Here is a 14,943-nt window from a genome sequence, read left to right as displayed (position 1 = left end):
CATGTGTTCTTATTGTTATTATTTAGAGGATACTCGAGAAGGTTATCAAAGTATTCGGATAGAAAATCACTATCTAGCATCACTCATATTATGAGTAGGGCTAGTCCCAGATCCATTACAATGGTTACAATAAGTATAGATAATGGGTGTTGTTTAACAAAAATATTTCACCGATTGGATCTGTATTAATCCCTAAGTGATTTTATAATAAAATATCCATCAGGTTAATTGACATCACGGTTGTGTAAGTGGTCCTTGGATGTGAAACATCAAAGACATTTGATCATAGATTCTAAATAGCCTTAGATTCAATGCATAAAGAATTTCACAAATATGATTGAGTGGTTCAGATAGGATCGTCTACCCTCACATATAAGAGAAGAAAACTATATGAAAATGATGCGATGAAGTCCTTAGCCAAGGTAGTAAAATATCAGAGAATAGTTCTACGATAATTTCGAATACATCAGTACTGACTCAGATGACCCAATAGGATTTAATAGTTGACCATACGCTAAGTTATCCTAGGAACGTCAAGTTGATGGATGACTATATATTCATGGTAACTGATGACGAATATGCTCCTTAAGTGACTCGATACACACTCCTTTGTATCTTCTAGAGTATGAGGTATAGCTTGCCACCCCACAGGTTGGATACTCAACTTATTGATTGGGTTAAATTGATAAGATATTAATTTATCAAAATGATGACATAATTAATTAATTTGGAAGGCCAACAAAAGTTATTAGACAACTGGAGTCGTTAACTAGACTGATACACAAGCCTAGAGGGTCATGAAGAAATGGTATTTTGGACATCTAAATATAGACTTAAGTTTTTGGAAATTTTTATGAAAAATACCCACTTAGTATAAATAGGGGAATGCCATAAATGAAATTCACCCATGTCAGGCTTGTTTGGGGACCTTCCTCTTCTTCTCCCTTCTCCTTAGACAAAATTCCCTTCTCTCCAATTCCAATGTGATCATTACATCCTAACAATGGCGACGGAGGTTGGACAGAGCTCACCAAGGAGCATGAGGAAATTTGAGGTGCCGAGGATTGCGTGGACACATCTAGAGGTTGCACACATGAACAACTTCACACAACTCACATCAAGATTAAATGAAGCACGGATGCAATTTGTGAGAAGGTTATTCGTTTCATGTCTTCTGTGAATTTTTCTGCGTCTTCATCTAGATCTAGGCCCTAGAACCCAACACGAGCAAGAGATGATAAAAAGAGGGTCGATAGAGAAGAGCCATAGAAATAGAAATAGATGAATGAGACTACACGATGAATATAAAGCTATTGGGAGAAGATATAGATACATAGAGAGTGAGGGAGAGAGAGATAGAGGAACATAGAGGCAGAGAGATAGAGAGATAGGGAGACAGCGAGACATAGAGTCACTGATAAATAAAGACAGATAGACATAGAGATAGAGAGACATAGAGACATAGAGACATAGAGACATAGAGTCAGAGAGACATAAAGGCAGAGAGACCTAGAGATAGAGAGACAGAGACACATAGAGTCAACGAGACATAAAGATAGAGAGATAGAGAGTCATAGAGTCATAGAGTTACAGAGTCAGAGAGTTAGAGAGACAGAGAGACAAAAAAACAAAGAGACAGAGAGAGAGGAGCAATAGAGTAAAGAGCAATAAAGAGAGAGATGTAATGAAAGCTATTGAGAGAAGAAGAGAGAAATAGAGCAAGACAGATATAGAGAGAGATAGAGATGGAGAGGGAGATAGAGAGAGAATATTGAGAGAGGGAAAGAAAGCTATTGGGAGAAGAAATGGAGAGAGGAGCAAGAGAGAAGGAGAAAGCTTTTGGGAGAAGAGAGAGAGAGAGCACAAGAGAGAGAGAGGAGTGAGAGTGGGAAAAAAGATTATTGGGAGAAGAGAGAGAGGGAGAGGAAGAAAACTATATGGATAAGTGAGAGGGAGAAAACTTTAGGAAGACGAGAGAGGCAGAGAAGTGAGGGAGAGGGAGAAAGCTATTGGGAGAACAGAGGGATAGAGGAGCAAGAGAGAGAGAGAGGAGTGAAGAGAGGGAGAAAGCTTTAGAGAGAAGTGAGAGAGAGGGAGCACGAGAGAGAGAGGAGTGAAGAGAGGGAGAAAGCTTTAGGGAGAAGAGAGAGAGTACCAGAGACAGGAGTGAAGAGAGGGATACAAATATAGGGAGGCGAGAGAGAGGAATGCGAGCGGGAAAAAAAGCTTTTTGGGAGAAGATATAGAGGGAGAGGGAGAAAACAATAAGGATAATAGAGAGGTAGAAAGCTATAGCAAGAAGAGAGAGATAAGTGAGAGACAGGGAGAAAGCTAGAGGGAGAAGAGAGATAAAGATAAGCAAGAGAGGAGAAAGCTATTGGATGAAAACAGAGGAGAGGGAGAGAGAGACAAAGAGAGAAAGATAGAGAGAGAGCCAGGGGGAGAAGAGCAAATGAGATAGAGAGTCAGGCAGAGAAGAGCAAGAGAGAAAGATAAAAATAATCAATCTAGAGAGCAAGGAGGAGAAAAGTGAGTGAATGAAGAATGACTGATAGAAAGAGTGGGAGAGGAGAAAGTGAATTAAATAGAAGAGAGCGAGACATCATGCAAAAAAGACAAAAAATGATTGCCAGAGAGAGGGAGAGGAAGTAGGGAGAGAGTGAGCAAGACAAGAATGATTGAGAGAGAGAGAGGGAGAGAAGTGTGAGTTCAAAGGAGAGATTGACATTTCAAAGGAAGAGATCGAATTGTATACTTTTTAAAAAAGATGGATAGGACCTCACATTCTCACTGCACGTCTCTCTGTGGTGTGTAGTAAAATTTCTGGTGACTGCCAGATATGTAGTTTGAAACTCAGACCAGACTGCACATCACACCAAAATTGCATTGGTCGCAGGAAAGGGCCTTTCCTAGAGCTGGCATAGAATCTATGAACGGAAGAAAGAAAGGCATGCAAGTGGATCCACCAGGCAGCCCAGTCCACTAATGAAGCTACTTAAACCCTCTTCTGTGCCCCATCTGGGCAGAACCCAAGTTGTAGGTCACCCAAACCATATCTCTGTCTATGGTTCGACATTTAGGACCGAAGACCGTGATAAGCCTAAAATTGGTTAGTCAAATTTGAGTAATAGTGTCATTAGGATTAGGTGTATGCAATAATTTTATAATGTTTCCCTTAATCAAAATTAGAAAGAATAGGATGTCAAAGGGGTCGACCCACACGGAGGCACTTTCTCAAGGAATTTTCATTATATTTTTTTGTTTGAATTAATTTTGAGAATGAACTATGTACTTAGTGAGCCCTTTTATGATTAATTTGGTTTTATAACTACTGAAAGATATTTAGATTCTTTCTATTGGTATTTAAGTTTTCGGTCAGAGTACTGGAGAGATTAATTTTCTGACCCATATATCAAAGAGTTTTTATGTTTTTAATTGAGTTATTAAGGAAAACAATCGGATTCAAAATTGGACTTCAAGATGGACGGATTTTCGATTGAAACTTTAGATTTAGGAAGAATAGATAAGGAATTAAATTGTGCCACAATCGATTTCCAAATCTAGAGAGAGAAAATAGGTGATATAACCGAAAGAGAGAAGGTGGAGGAAAGTTGGGGAAAGAGAGTTGTAGGTGAAATTTGAGTTTGATCTATGGGTCTAAGCTATCAGATGAGATGCGAAACAGTTTAGAAATGAAGATATACACTCAGATATCGACTTATAACAAAATGCAATGTTAATCACAATTTAAATAACCTCCCAGGGCATGCACATTGCCCATGCCTTGGCATTTTGAAAACGTTCAAGAATATTTTCAAAACGTGAAGAAGAAACTTTCAATTTCAATCCCCGAATCAAGAAATGTCGACTTCAAAAGAAGCTCCTATGTCCTTGCTGGTCAAAACTAGTTGGGAGGGCTTCCTCGGTGATTTTCCCATTTCTCCTGGCCTCTATTTAATAGTCTAACCGCTGGGATCTTGATATTGAAAAGACAAACCTACCCTCAAAATTTAGGCTACAATCGGACGGTTGGATCACATGATATTGTCAATTTAATCTCACTTAATCTCAGCCTTCAGATTCATTTTTAACTCTCCTCCACGCCGGCCCCACCCAGGTGAGAATGGCACCGTTTGATTTGCTAGGTACTTTTTTCTTGTTATCTCCACCATCAGATCACGTGCCGCCACGTTTGTGCACACTATAAACAACACAATCAATGCCCCTTAATGAGACAGAGAGAATATACCTTTTAAGTGACTGAGGGTGGTGCCACGTTGCCCGATCTGCGTCCGTGCTGCCTTGATTTTAGTTATTTAATGCGTGCTCATTACGAATTCTCACGTGCATTTATTGCAGAAAAGACAGAAAATTCTCATCAAGCCACCCGCACCACGTATTCTCAAAAAAAATTGTTTGGATAATTATGGCATCGCAAATCACAATACCATATTTATCTGATGATGAATGATTGGCTGCTCCAATCATTCGCCCAACATTGGGCGAGCTGTTATTCTACGTGGCGGGTGTAGTAAAATCCCTAAAATGTATTATTAAATGCCAAATAAAATCAAGAGATGTATTCTATTAACTCAAAAAAATATTTCTTTGCTGAATACTGGTCAGAAAATTATAATAAAAATATGGGAAAATTCTAGAAGAATTAGCAAATGCCTTAACAGCTATTAGCCAAGTATTTTATGCCCTACAAAAATTAATCTTTCAATACACTAAGGTCAGGATGTCATGTAAAAATAGTTAAAAAATACAAACAAATCATAAGAACATAGTGCAAGCTATTTATGTCCATATAATTATGATTTCATGCAAATATGGACATTAGAGAACATATATTTATGTAATATGCATCAATTTTGTAAGCTAACTTGCAAGTATTCAGACCGGTTTGACCAGACCAAACTGGGACCATAGGTCCTCCATTTGAGGGAGGACCGAAATTGGAAGTATATTACTTGATAGCGTTTCAAGATTTTTCATAAAATTCTAGAAATATGAAATCCAACTTGATGGAGAAGTTCCTATTGAGCTCAATGTAGATGCCATATATTTGACTTTTGTGGGCTCCAACTTAATGTAGAGGATATTTAACATTACTATGAACATAAATTTTCTACTTTGATTTTGACATTGACTTGTCAACCTTACCAGACCGGGACCAGTCCAGAGCAGACAGGGACTGGATAAGAACATACTGGGACTGGACCGAAGTTTAGGTAAGGTATAGGTCTTTGGTAAAAGCCTGGACTGCCCAGGGACCATCAAAACCTATTTCCCTCAGTTGTAATTCTCTCTGTTTTGATCTACGGGTTGATCTGGTTTTTCTTAAGAGCAATGACTTGTCGTTGACAATCCTTCATCATTTGATATCTGTTCTAGTCCTCTCAACCTTGGGAGCCTAATACCAACATGTATCCACATAGACTTCCCAAGAGATACTCCAATGAAATAGAGCAGAAGATAGTCTTGGATTTAGAACAAAAATAGAACAAGAAGTAGAGAATTAAGATGAAGATTGAAAGAGGAACGAAGATCCTGTCCCCCTTTCCGGCCTCCAAAGACTCCCATTCCCAGACCTTAGCTGAAGCTGCCCTTTGTATAACAGAATCTTGAAAGATGTCTCTTCCCCGCCTCTTATCTGATTCAGTTATTTATAGGATCTCCCGACTTATTTGGCTCTCTTATTAGTACAACGCCGACATATATTAGAAAGCAACTTATATGAACCTATCTTTATCTTTCCCTCTATCATTGCACTCTATTCTTTTAAGACGGGCACAGTTTGAATCAAGAAGATTTCTAATTTTTAATTGAAATGTTATCAATAACCTCCAATCAGGGGCATTCAAAAAGGTTATGATCTCTCCAGGTTAAGCACTACCTGATGTGTCTGCTCTACATCAGTTTCCTTTTTTCTTTTTTGCATAAAGATTTCCTTCTTTGTAAAAATTTTTTAATCTAACAACAGTCACGACAAGAATCAGATGGAGAAAATTGTATATGCTTTGGGTTTCTTTAGGGCTACAAACTGTGAACCCTGACCAATACCATCTCAGATAAAAAATTTGGAGGAATACCTTTTGGAAAAGTATTAAATGTCAAGCCTCACTGTCTTTGTCAAATTGCGTGACTAGATTTATTAGGCATAGCAAGAAAGATATGGATAAACGTGTATACACATGGGCTTCTGCTTTTTTTAGATGTTTTGGGCTTTTAAGACCATACACTTAGAAATCTAACCAAATACAGGTAAAAAACTTAGGAGGCATAAATTCTGGCTATATATGGCATAAACAAGCTGATGGCGAGGACGCCAACACTTTAGCATCGAACGCGTCACCACGGTCAACCGGAGTCAACACACCCGCTATGGACCACGGTCAACCGGAGTCAACCGAAGTCAACATGCCACAACCGTCGACAAGCACGTCTCCACCCACGCACATCCCTACGCGCGTCATGACACGATGCCAGAGGCAGATCCACAACTGCCCTTTGGCGTGACACGGCGCACGTCTTTATTTTCTCGTCTTTATTTTCTCGTCATTTTCTCTTTCCTCCAAGGCCTATATATAGGCCATTGTTTTCAAGAAACATTAGGCAATCATAATTCAAGAATCGAGTTTTTGTTTAACTCTTCTTGGAGGATTGCCCAGCCTCCCCTATCTTCCACCTTCCAAACCCTAGTCGCCGTCGCCGCCGCCGCTGGTGCCACTGCCGCCACTGCCGCGGCCTTGCGACGTCGGCCTCCCCTCTCCTCTCTCTTTCTCTTCTCTATCTCTTTCTCTCCAAGGGGGCCACCCAGACTGCCTGCGCGCCACCCGCTACCTGGTGCCGCCCCGCGCTGCCCGCACGCCGCCTGCGCGCCGCCTGCGCGCCGCGCGCCGCCCGTGCCGCCATCGCGCTTCGCGCCGCCGTGCCGCCTGCGCCGCCGCGCGCCGCGCCGCCCGCGCGTTGCCTGCGCGCCGTCTGCGCGCCGCTCGCGCATTGTCCACGCGCCGCCCTCGCCTGCCCTGACAGCCTTCGCCAGGGCCGCCCGAGACCGCACTCCGGCTGCCCCTGTCCGGACGTCGTCAGCGCTTCAAGCCGCGCGCGCTGCGCGCGCTCAGGTGCGCTCCACCGTGCTCCGCGCACTCCGCGCGCGCGCCGGCGCTCTGCGAGCCTCGTCCTCATCTTGTGGGCTGCTGAACGCCCGGATTCACCCAGCCTCGTCACGTTTAGAATTGCCCGCAACCTCTTCACGCACTGCGGTGCTGAGGTACGCCTGAACTCTTTGGTGTTGACGTGTTCTCCGTCCAGTGTTTTCTCGAGAAGTTTCCACCGCCGTCGGAATCTGAATTGGCTTCGATTCTCTGCTTCTTCAACCTACCTCTCAAGATTTCCTCGCGATGCGAATTCGACGTATTGATTTCGGTGCTTAGGCATCGTCGCGGTGGGGGAAGACAGTACTCCCACCCTCGATAAGGGTCGGAGCTGCACCACCAGATTTTGATCGGTTTTAAAGTCCGGATCCGACCGTGAATTTCTGTGGATTGTTTTATCCCTCACGCCTATCCTACCCCTAGTCTTGTCGTCCCGCCCTTCCTCGCCTACCCCGTAGTCGTCCTACGTCAAATTGGTATCAGAGCCTAACCTGTTAGCCTAGTCGTTTCCGCCATCGTAGACGTCTACATTCATCATCATCTATCAGTTCCTTGCATGCATTTGCGTTCCGGCAAACGAGTCGCCGCTCCGATGACAGACCAACCCCAAGACGGTCGTGAGGTGTCTGTCCCTATCCACGAGTTGTCGTCATCCGTACCACCGACCTCTTCTCGAGGAGACATCGATCGTGTATTAGATGTTGTCAAGAACGGTTTTCGTGATGTCAATACACGAATTACCAATATGGACAATCGTCTAACTAGTTCGATCGATGCGGTGAGCGAACGGACTTATCAACTCGAAAATAGAGGTTTGGATCGACATCGCCGTGATCGCGAGAACCACTTTCCCCCAGATCCTAGATCTCGAGATCGTGATAGGAATCATCGCGACATTGATGATCCTATACGACCCAAAGATAGATCCGGAAGCCGAAATCAGAATCGTCTCGAGCGAGACGATCCGATTCCTCTGGATATTCGTACTCCGGTTCATGATAGAAATCGTCGCGACGATTACTCTCCGCCCGAACCTAGGATCCCAGGTTAGGATCGGAATCGTCCTCCACGGAACGATCCCTATCCACCTGTGGATAGAGCCCCGGTGAATGATGCAAATCGCCCACTACGGGACGACTACCGTCCACCGGAGGAGAGGATCCCGGAGCGCGATAGGAATCATCCCCCTCGGAATGATCCTTATCCGCCCGATGATAGATATCATGGATGGAACGGGAATCATCCAGACAGGAACGATCCTTTTCCACCTGAGGATGTGGTTCCCCATCGCGATCACCGCCGTGTGGATCACGACAACCAATGGCAGCAGATTCAGCGTAGCGTCAAAGTCGATGTTCCATACTACGAGGGATCTAGGGACCCTAAAGAGTATCTTGATTGGGAGTCTAAATTGAATAGTTATTTCAAGTGGTACAATATGCTAGAGTGGCAGAAGGTCCAGTACGCCGAGATGAGATTAGGTGGACAAGCCAAGATCTTTTGGGAAAATCTTGAATTTTCGATTTATAACCGTCGTGAGGCACCCATAGATACTTGGCCCCAAATGAAGGACAAACTACGTGAAAAATACGTCCCACTTGCCTATCTTGACAACCTTCTTGACCAATGGCACAAACTGCAGCAGGGTAGGCGCCCCGTCTCCGAGTATATCACTCAATTTGAGGAATTCTATATGAGGTGTCGAGTTGAAGAGAATCCTCGAGTCGTTATTTCTCGTTTTAGGACTGGTCTTAACCCTTATCTAGAGACGGAATTGCTTGTCCGTAAGGCCACGACTCTCGAGCAGGCCTATCAGATTGTAGAGGACCTAGAACTTTGTCAGAACTTATACCATACTCCCGTGTACAATCGCCCTGCTCTTACGGATTGGTCGCACTTATCTAACCCTTCTTATTCCAATCGTGCGACCAGCGTAATCCTCCCTTAGCTCTCCCGGCACCACCACCACCCGTTCCTACCCCTACTTGTACTCCCACCGAACATCGTCCACCCGCTCCGAATCAGTCATCAACTACGCTGAATACTCGTCCCTCACCCTCCCTAGAGTCCACCGCTAGGTCTCCTCCTCAACCCAATTCTGCACAACTCGGTCCTTCCGGCTTGACTTGTTTTAAATGCCAAGGTCGAGGTCATAGAGCTTCCCAATGCCCTTCACGAGCCTTGCACATAGGACAGGAGCCCCTCGATAGTGACCCTACCTTTGATGAGCCACCTATAGATGAGGAGGAGTTTAGAGTTGAGAGCTATGTTGTCGATGAATTTGTGCATGATGACAGATTAGTGAGTTTTATTGGTATCACAGACTGTCCCCCGTCTCTTCCTCGTCACGACCCATCTACGTCAGTTAGGGGCATTATCCGTTGCAACCTTATTCAGCCTACCACCGATAATTCTGCATTGAGGACATCCATATTTTACACATATTTTAAAATTGGTGATAAGATGTGTAAAACGATCGTAGATAGTGGTAGCTGTATTAACGTCGTCTCCGATGTTATGACATCACGTTTGGGATTACCTTTGATTGATCACCCTCACCCCTATTTCGTGTCTTGGATCGATGCTACCTCCATCCCTGTGAAGAACCAATGCCGTCTCCCCTTGAAGGTTCAATCCTAGGAAGAGGAGATATTATGTGATGTACTACTACCCATGAAGGTGGGCAGCATTATCCTCGGCCGCCCTTGGTTGTATGATAATGATGTACACCTCTATGGTCGGAGCAATACCTGTTCTTTTATCCATCAGGGCAAGAAAATCACGTGGCATCCCTACACTCATTGTCCGCAGAGAGCCTAACCGAAATCTCCATCCGTAGGCTTATGTGTTGTTACTGGATCCCAATTTCAGAAAGAACTCGATAGTGAAATGACTATGTGCTTGGCCATGATACCCGATCATTCATCCGAGGATTCTTCCACCCCACCCCCCGAGATTTCTCAGCTACTAGAGGAATTCGCTAGTGTTTTCCCCAATGATTTGCCCAATGACCTACCTCCGAAGCGTGATATCCAGCACGCTATTGATTTCATTCCGGGGTCATCATTACCCAACCTCCCTCACTATCGGATGGACCCTACGCAGTACAAGGAATTACAGCGCCAAGTCCAAGAACTCTTGGACAAGGGGTTCATCCAAGAGAGCCTTAGCCCGTGTGCCGTTCCTGCACTGCTCGCTCCCAAGAAGGATGGGAGTTGGCGTATGTGCATTGATAGTAGAGCTATAAATAAGATCACGGTCAAGTATAGGTTTCCTATTCCCCGCATCGACGATATGTTTGATATGATGGCAAGTTTGACAGTTTTCTCCAAAATTGATCTTAAGAGCGGTTATCACCAAGTTCATATCCGACCCGGAGACGAATGGAAAACCGCCTTTAAGATCAAGGACGGACTATATGAGTGGAAGGTCTTGCCCTTTGGATTATCAAATGCATGCCCATGATGTTCGTAGTTTTCACGGCCTAGCAACTTTCTATCGACTATTCATATCCAACTTTAGCACCATCATGGCACCCTTGACTGAATGTGATGGCGCGTCACCACCGGTCGTCATCGAGCCAGCAGCAGAGGAGCAGCAGGACGTCCCCGACTCAGCACCCGAGGAGCCGGCACTACCCAGCTCACCACCGAGACGAGTCCAGCCACCACGACGAGCCGCCGCAGCAACACGGGATCCCGCATTCTGTTACTCGGCATGACGCGGACGCCGACCACCGGAGCACACCGTTACAGTCAGTTACTTTATCTTATAGTTTTTCCCTTTATTCGTATTATCGTGTAGCGGGGGAAGGGCCCATATGAGGAACCCTTTTCCCCCCCCTTTTTATGTTGGGCCTGACAAGCCCGTTTCCTATTTTTCTTGCTTATTTTCCTTCCTTTTCTTTTGTGTTATTGGACTTAAGGAAGGGCCCATCTTCACCCATATATAAGGGGAAGAGGTGGGCGCTTCCCTCACCCTTTGACCTAATTTTGAAGAATTGCACTTTGAGAAAGAAGGGTCAGGCCGTGGAGAAGAAGAGAAGAAAGAAGAAGAAGAGAAGAAGAAGAAGAAGGAGGAAGAAGAGGAGGAGGAAGGAGAGAAAGAGAGGGGAGAAGAGAGTGGTCCTGCAGACCGCCGCCGCTTTCGCTCACGCTGCAGCCGGTGCCGGGTTCCACGCCGCCGCCGCTCTCACTGCGCCGCTGCACCCGCTCGCCGCGCGCCGCCGCGCGGGCTGCGCGTGCTGCGCCGCCGCCGCGCGCGCCGCCAGCTCGGCCACCCCCGAGGCCACTGGGTCTCCCGACCACCGTTATCCGGCGTCTCCCCACGCCCTGGTGAGTCGCCGCTGCTCCGAGCCCCTCCGGCCGCCGTTCCAGCTCGCCGCGTGCCACCGCGCCACCTGCGCGCGCTGCCGCGCAGCCGCGCCGCCGCGCGCGCCGCCTGCTCGGCCGCCCTAGAGGGTTTTGGGCCACCCCGGCCACCGTTGGTTGGCGTCTCTCGACGCTCTGGTGAGCCTCGGCTGCTCCGTGTTCCTCCGACCGCCGTCCAGCCTACCCGAGCCACCGCAACTGCGGTCGGTCCCCACGGTCGGTTCTGGCCCCGCTCCTCCCAGCCACCAAAGCGGTTCTAGGAGCGTCTCCCTACTCGGCCAGGACCCGCCCCAGCCGTCCCTCGACCGACCTCCGGCGCCGGCCCGTTGTCATCTCCGGCTGCGCAGTCGTATAGCGTCCTTCCGGTACAGCACGTTGGTGCTACACCGCCGGCCCTCCCTGCCCAGTGCTCTCGAGATCGGACGCACAACAGCCCGCCGGCCCCTTCCGTGGATTCTCCAACGTGAATCACTCGACGCCGCGCGTCGAAGGTACCCTGCTACGCTAGCTTCTTCACGTCATTTATTTCCTTCAGTATTCTTTCGTATTGCCTCCACCGCGCTCGGGTTAGATAGGTGAGCGTGAGACAGGTTGAGAAAACGACGAAAGCAAAATGAGCGTCTTACCCGTCCGGTACGAGTCGGGACGTCCCGACGCGTGTGAGCATCCTGGTGGGAGTTATCCCATTCGACGGCGTGCGCGCCCCCGACCCACCTCGGACGACTTGGAAGACCGGTCCAGCCCCACTTGGCGACTCTGTCCCTGCTCCGGGTTGGCATTTCATCGCTAGTCGGCGCATTGCACGTACCATATTAGGGTCATCATTCTCGTTATCGTCACATATTCATATCTGATCTCGCATATCCATCGGTTGACGTCGCGGACGTGAACCGATTAGTTAGTGTTACGACACCGAGTTCCTACCCTCGGTGACAGTCGGACGCCGTTGAGACGACGTCCGGCATCAGAATGCCTTAAGGGAAATTATTTTGAATGGACGGTAGAAGCTCGGAAATGTTTTGAGGAGATCAAACTTAGAATGACTCAGGCCCGTATTCTTCGCTTACCTGATTTTGATAAAGTATTCGAGGTTGCCTGTGATGCTTCAGGGTTAGGAATAGGAGGAGTTCTGAGTCAAGAAAATCCTCTATTGCCTTCTTTAGTGAGAAATTGAATGACGCTAAGCTCAAATATTCTACCTACGACAAAGAATTTTATGCGATCGTCCAATCTTTACGTCATTGGCGTCATTTCCTGCTCTCTAAGGAATTTGTCCTCTACTCAGATCATGAAGCCTTGAAATATCTCCATTCCCAGCAGAAATTAAACTCTAGGCATATTAAATGGGTCGAATTCATTCAGTCTTATACCTTTGTCCTTAAACACAAGAGAGGAGTTGAGAACCGAGTCGCCGATGCTTTGAGTAGAAGGGTCCACTTGTTGAATGTTATGAAAGTTGAGGTTATCGGATTTGATCAGATGAAGGACCTATATCCAGATTGCCTGGATTTTGCTCCCATTCTTCAAAGCTTAGGCAAATATCCAAATCCTGATAATCAAAATTATATCGTGGAGAATGGATTCTTATTTTACGATCGTCGCCTATGCATCCCACGTTCATCTCTTAGGGATTTCCTCGTATGGGAAACACATGCCGGAGGCCTTAGTGGTCATTTTGGGAGAGATAAAACCATAGCTATGGTTGAGCATCGATTCTTTTGGCCCTCCCTAAAGCGAGACGTAGCAAGTATAGTTTCTCAATGTCGTGTATGTGCTCTCGCTAAGCAGGTAAAGCAGAACACCGGCCTCTACACCCCACTACCAGTCCCTCAAAAACCCTGGGAGGATGTGAGCATCGACTTTGTGCTAGGGCTTCCGAGGACGAACAAACGCCATGATTCCATCATGGTGGTTGTAGATCGTTTTTCGAAGATGGCTCATTTCATCCCTTGCTTTAAAACTTCGGATGCGTCTCATGTCGCCCAATTATTTTTCAATGAAGTAGTGCATCTCTACGGTCTTCCAAAAAGCATAGTGTCGGATAGAGATGTCCGATTCACTAGCTACTTTTGGAAGACCCTTTGGCATCTTTTGGGGACAAAGCTTAAGTTTTCCACGGCTTTTCACCCCCAAACTGATGGACAGACCGAGGTCGTAAATAGGAGCCTCAGCAACCTATTACGGTCATTGGTGGGAGACAACCTCAAGTCTTGGGATTCTGTCATTCCGCGTGCTGAATTTGCTTACAACGCGTCAGTCAACCGTACTACCGGTATGAGTCCATTTGAGATTGTGCGTGGTAATCTCCCTCGTACCCCTACCGACCTTATACCTATGTTGCCGCATGCTAGAGTCTCAGATGACGGTCGTGAATTTGCGCATCATATTAGAAGTCTGCATGAGGAAATCCGTTCACGCATTATAAATAGTAATGCCTCATATAAACAATCCGCAGATTTGCCCCGTCGTTTTCGTGAATTTAAAGAAGGTGAAATGGTGATGGTGCGGATTAGGCCGGAAAGATTTTCTTCCAAACGGGCTACTAAGCTTCATGCTTGTAGTGCCGGGCGGTTTCCGATCCTCAAACGAGTTGGGGAAAATGCCTATGCCGTTGACATACCCTCCTCGTGGGGAATAAGCACTACTTTCAATATCTCGGATTTAGTCGCGTTTAAAGCACCACCTCCTTCGTCTAATAGCCACGTTCTACCCTCGGACTTGCTGGTGAGCGAGTTTGACTTGTCCACTCCCCCATCACTACCCTCTGACTGGCATGAAATCATCGAGGAAATACTGGACGAAGTAATCACCTTCACCAAAGGTGGAACGGTGCGGAAGTTTCTTGTTCGTTGGCAGGGCAAGGCATCGATGGACGACACGTGGATTACGAAGGAAGACCTGGGTCGCCTGCGCCCTGACCTGCTGACCCCACTAGAGCTTTCAGATGTCTACTCAACGGAGTCGAGTTCTCCGCACCCCGGGGGAATTGATGGCGAGGACGCCAACACTTCAGCATCGAACGCGTCACCACGGTCAACCGGAGTCAACACGCCCGCTATGGACCACGGTCAACCGGAGTCAACCGAAGTCAACATGCCACAACCGTCGACAAGCACGTCTCCACCCACGCACGTCCCTACGCGCGTCATGACACGACGCCAGAGGCAGATCCACAACTGCCCTTTGGCGTGACACGGCGCACGTCTTTATTTTCTCGTCATTTTCTCTTTCCTCCAAGGCCTATATATAGGCCATTGTTTTCAAGAAACATTAGGCAATCATAATTCAAGAATCGAGTTTTTGTTTAACTCTTCTTGGAGGATTGCCCAGCCTCCCCTATCTTCCACCTTCCAAACCCTAGTCGCCGTCGCCGCCGCCGCCGCCGCTGGTGCCACTGCCGCCACTGCCGCCAC

This window comes from Wolffia australiana, chromosome 13 (genome assembly GCF_029677425.1).
Source record: "Wolffia australiana isolate 7733 chromosome 13, ASM2967742v1".
Taxonomy (NCBI): Eukaryota; Viridiplantae; Streptophyta; class Magnoliopsida; order Alismatales; family Araceae; genus Wolffia; species Wolffia australiana.
The sequence above is the reverse complement of the archived record's forward strand: the minus strand, read 5'-3'. Positions refer to the sequence as shown.